Genomic DNA, 5,157 nt, shown 5'->3' with positions numbered 1-5,157 from the left:
AGTATCTGTGACAGTGTATACAGTGTAAGTTTATGTTAAACTTTTATTTTTGTGATTATGAAAGAGAATTTTAAATTTTGGTGTTTAACTACTAATATACTACAAGTAATCCATCAAGTACACAGATTGTACAGTGTATAGTATGGATCCAATGGCAGACATTTCACATGTAGAATAAATCTGATAAGTAGGACAGATAGAATAACAAAGTATTGAGTTATCCAATTCCACATTCTTGATAGAACTGAGATATTGGCCCTGATTTACTATTGTAAACCCGACCTGTTATATCGGGTTGTGCACCATAATTTGCACATTGCGCCAAAAATTCTGTCTGTGCCAGAAAATGTAACAACATGACCAACTCTCTCTGTTATTAGAAAACCCCAAAAAGGGGAGTGGTTGCCTGGAATAGGGGATGTGGTCATTGAAAAGACCATTTAAAAAAAATTCCAACATATTTACTTAGGTTTCCACAGAAAATGTGGTGGATCTGGAAAACTGCACGGCTCAGAGCAGTTGTTAAAAAAGCAAAATGTAGGGAAACCTTAGTAAATATCGTAGAAAAATACTTGTAGGGAATTAAAACCCACAAAAAAACTACACCCTACTTTTAACCCCTTAAGGACTGAGCCCTTTTTCACCTTAAGGACTCGGCCATTTTTTGCAAATCTGACCACTGTCACTTTAAACATTAATAACTCTGGAATGCTTTTATTATCATTCTGATTCCGAGATAGTTTTTTCGTGACATATTCTACTTTAACTTAGTGGTAAAAATTTTTTGGTAACTTGCATCCTTTCTTGGTGAAAAATCCCAAAATTTGATGAAAAATTTAAAAATTTAGCATTTTTCTAACTTTGAAGCTCTCTGCTTGTAAGGAAAATGGATATTCCCCCAAAAAATTTTTTTATTCACATATGCAATATGTCTACTTTATATTAGCATCATAAAATTGATGAGTTTTTACTTTTGGAAGACACCAGAGGGCTTCAAAGTTCCGCAGCAATTTTCCAATTTTTCACAAAATTTTGAAACTCGCTTTTTTTCAGGGACCAGTTCAGGTTTGAAGTGGATTTGAAGGGTCTTCATATTAGAAATACCCCATAAATTACCCCATTATAAAAACTGCACCCCCGAAAGTATTCAAAATGACATTCAGTAAGCGTTTTAACCCTTTACGGGTTTCACAGGAATAGCAGCAAAGTGAAGGAGAAAATTCACAATCTTCATTTTTTACACTCGCATGTTCTTGTAGACCCAATTTTTGAATTTTTGCAAGGGGTAAAAAGGAGAAAATTTTTACTTGTATTTGAAACCCAATTTCTCTCGAGTAAGCACATACCTCATATGTCTATGTTAATTGTTCGGCGGGCGCAGTAGAGGGCTCAGAAGGGAAGGAGCGTCAAATGGTTTTGGGGGGGCATGTCATCTTTAGGAAGCCCCTATGGTGCCAGAACAGCAAAAAAAAAACACATGGCATACCATTTTGGAAACTAGACCCCTCGGGGAACGTAACAAGGGGTAATGTGAACCTTAATACCCCACAGGTGATTCACGACTTTTGCATATGTAAAAAAAAAAAAATAATTTTTTACCTAAAATGCTTGGTTTCCCTAAAGTTTTACATTTTTAAAAAGGGTAATAGCAGAAAATACCCCCCAAAATTTGAAGCCCAATTTCTCCCGATTCAGAAAACACCCCATATGGGGGTGAAAAGTGCTCTGCTGGCGCACTACAGGTCTCAGAGGAGAAGGAGTCACATTTGGCTTTTTTGAAGGAAATTTTGCTCTGGGGGCATGCCGCATTTAGGAAGCCCCTATGGTGCCAGGACAGCAAAAAAAAAAAAACACATGGCATACCATTTTGGAAACTAGACCCCTCGGGGAACGTAATAAGGGGTAAAGTGAACCTTAATACCCTACAGGGATTTCACGACTTTTGCATATGTAAAAAAAAATAAAAAAATTTACCTAAAATGCTTGGTTTCCCAAAAAATTTACATTTATACAAAGGGTTAAAGCAGAAAATACCCCCCAAAATTTGAAGCCCAATTTCTCCCGATTCAGAAAACACCCCATATGGGGGTGAAAAGTGCTCTGTTGGCGCACTACAGGTCTCAGAAGAGAAGGAGTCACATTTGGCTTTTTGAAAGCAAATTTTGCTCTGGGGGCATGCCGCATTTAGGAAGCCCCTATGGTGCCAGAACCGCAAAAAAAAAACACATGGCATACCATTTTGGAAACTAGAGCCCTCGGGGAATGTAACAAGGGGTTAAGTGAACCTTAATACCCCACAGGCGTTTCACGACTATTGCATATGTAAAAAAAAAAAAAAAAAAAAAAAAAAATTTACCTAAAATGCTTCTTTTCCCAAAAACTTTACATTTTTAAAAAGGGTAAAGCAGAAAATACCCCCCAGAATTTGAAGCCCAGTTTCTCCCGAGTACGGCAATACCCCATATGTGACCCTTAACTGTTGCCTTGAAATACGACAGGGCTCCAAAGTGAGAGCGCCATGCGCATTTGAGGCCTAAATTAGGGATTGCATAGGGGTGGACATAGGGGTATTCTACGCCAGTGATTCCCAAACAGGGTGCCTCCAGCTGTTGAAAAACTCCCAGCATGCCTGGACAGTCAACGGCTGTCCGACAATACTGGGAGTTGTTGTTTTGCAACAGCTGGAGGCTCCGTTTTGGAAACCGTGGCGTATCAGACATTTTTCATTTTTATTGGGGAGGGGGGTTGTATAGGGGTATGTGTATGTGTAGTGTTTTTTACTTTTTATTTTATTTTTTGTGTTAGTGTAGTGTAGTGTTTTTAGGGTACAGTCGCACGGGCAGGGGTTCACAGTAGTTTCTCGCTGGCAGTTTGAGCTGTTGCAGAAAATTTTCTGCAGCTCAAACTTGCAGCCCGATACTTGCTGTAAGCCTCCGCCCATGTGAGTGTACCCTGTACATTCACATTGGGGGGGACATCCAGCTGTTGCAAAACTACAACTCCCAGCATGCGCTGAGAGACTGTACATGCTGAGAGTTTTAGTTTTGCAACAGCTGTAGGCACACTGGTTATGTATCACGGAGTTTGTGACCTTACTCAGTGTTTCAAAACCAGTGTGCCTCCAGCTGTTGCAAAACTACAACTCCCAGCATGTACGGTGCATGGTGTAAGGTGACTGCTGGGAGTTGTAGTTTGCAACAGCTGGAGGCACACCGGTCGTGAAACACTGAGTTAGGTAAAAAAAAAAAACTCTAAGTTTCACAACCAGTGTGCCTTCAGCTGTTGCAAAACTACAACTCTCAGCAGTCACTGACAGCCAACGGGCATGCTGGGAGTTGTAGTTATGCAACCAGCAGATGCACCACTACAACTCCCAGCATGCACTTTAGCTGTTTGTGCAAGCTGGGAGTTGTAGTTATACAACAGCTGAAGGTACACTTTTCCATAGAAAAAATGTGCCTCCAGCTGTTGCAAAACCATAAGTCCCAGCATGCCCATAAGGGAATGCTGGGAGTTGTGGTGGTCTGCCTCCTGCTGTTGCATAACTACAGCTCCCAGCATGCCCTTTTGCATGCTGGGAGCTGTTGCTAAGCAACAGCAGGAGGCTGTAACTTACCTCCTGCTGCTGCTTCATCGCAGGAAAGTCCCTCGCCACCGCCGTCGCTCCTGGGGCCCCGATCCCAACATGGACGCCGGGGATCGGGGTCCCCAGCACCCGGGGTCGTCTTCCCGCACCCGCTCACGCCCTCCGGAAGAGGGGCGGAGCGGGTGCGGGAGTGACACCCGCAGCAGGCGCCCTGATTGGTCGGCCGGTAATCCGGCCGACGAATCAGGGCGATCGTGAGGTGGCACCAGTGCCACCTCACCCCTGCAGGCTCTGGCTGTTCGGGGCCGTCAGAGACGGCCCCGAACAGCCAGTAATTCCGGGTCACTGGAGACCCGATTGACCCGGAATCGCCGCAGATCGCTGGACTGAATTGTCCAGCGATCTGCGGCGATCGCCGACATGGGGGGGCATAATGACCCCCCTGGGCGATATGCCAGGATGCCTGCTGAACGATTTCAGCAGGCATCCGGCTCCGGTCCCTAACCGGCTAGCGGTGGGGACCGGAATTCCCACGGGCGTATGGATACGCCCTGCGTCCTTAAGGACTCGGAATGCAGGGCGTATCCATACGCCCTGCGTCCTTAAGAGATTAAAGGGTACCTCTCATCAAATAAACTTTTGATATATTTTAGATTAATGAATGTTGAATAACTTTCCAATAGCATGTTAATGAAAAATATGCTTCTTTCTATTGTATTTTCCCGATCAGTCCTGTCAGCAAGCATTTCTGACTCATGCCAAACAGGCTGTGAACAATGCAGGCTGGCAGCTCTGAGTGTTCTCCTTTGTGAACAAAGCAGACTGGCAGCTTGTAGTGTTTAGGACTCCAGCATGAGTCTGAAATGTTTGCTGCCAGGACTGGTAGGGAGACCCCTAGTGGTCATTTCTTCAAAGTGGAAAATTAAATAGAAAGAAGCATATTTTTTAATAACATGGAATTGTAAAGTTATTCTGCATACATTAATCTATAATATATCAAAAACATTTTTGATGAGTAGTACCCTTTAAATCAGTGCCATTATGTAAATCCAAAGTTTGGTTCTGCTCTATGGAAATTATAAAACTAAAAGTATATAAAGTGATGTGTAAAGGGATTTAATGCACCTCTACTATAGTGAATGCATTTTTTACATTTTTTCATGAAGGGTTTTCTGTACATGTTTCAATCTACATGTAATATATAATCTAGAAAATTATTTTACAATTACATTGCCTTATTTGTAAATGACAAATAATCCATGTAATTAATTAGAATGTATTAATACCTTCATAACTACTGGCAAACTTTATAAAATCACACCTAGAGTATGTGAACCCAGCTTTTTTTTATGCTGTAGCTATTTTTTGTCAGGAGTTGTAATAAGGTAATTAGGACAATAAATTGGAGTTGGCTGTTCAAAAGAAATGTAATTTCTTATTTGGCTGAAATATCCCGATTAGCTAGCAAGGAAAATTGTTGTCTTCCTAAAGCTATATAAAAGGCAATAAACGATGCTAAAAACAGCAAGAATACTGATTCAGTGCAAACAGATGGACAACTCTCATTTACC

This window comes from Hyla sarda, chromosome 7, assembly GCF_029499605.1.
Source record: "Hyla sarda isolate aHylSar1 chromosome 7, aHylSar1.hap1, whole genome shotgun sequence".
Classification (NCBI taxonomy): domain Eukaryota; kingdom Metazoa; phylum Chordata; class Amphibia; order Anura; family Hylidae; genus Hyla; species Hyla sarda.
This window is presented reverse-complemented; position numbering follows the sequence as displayed.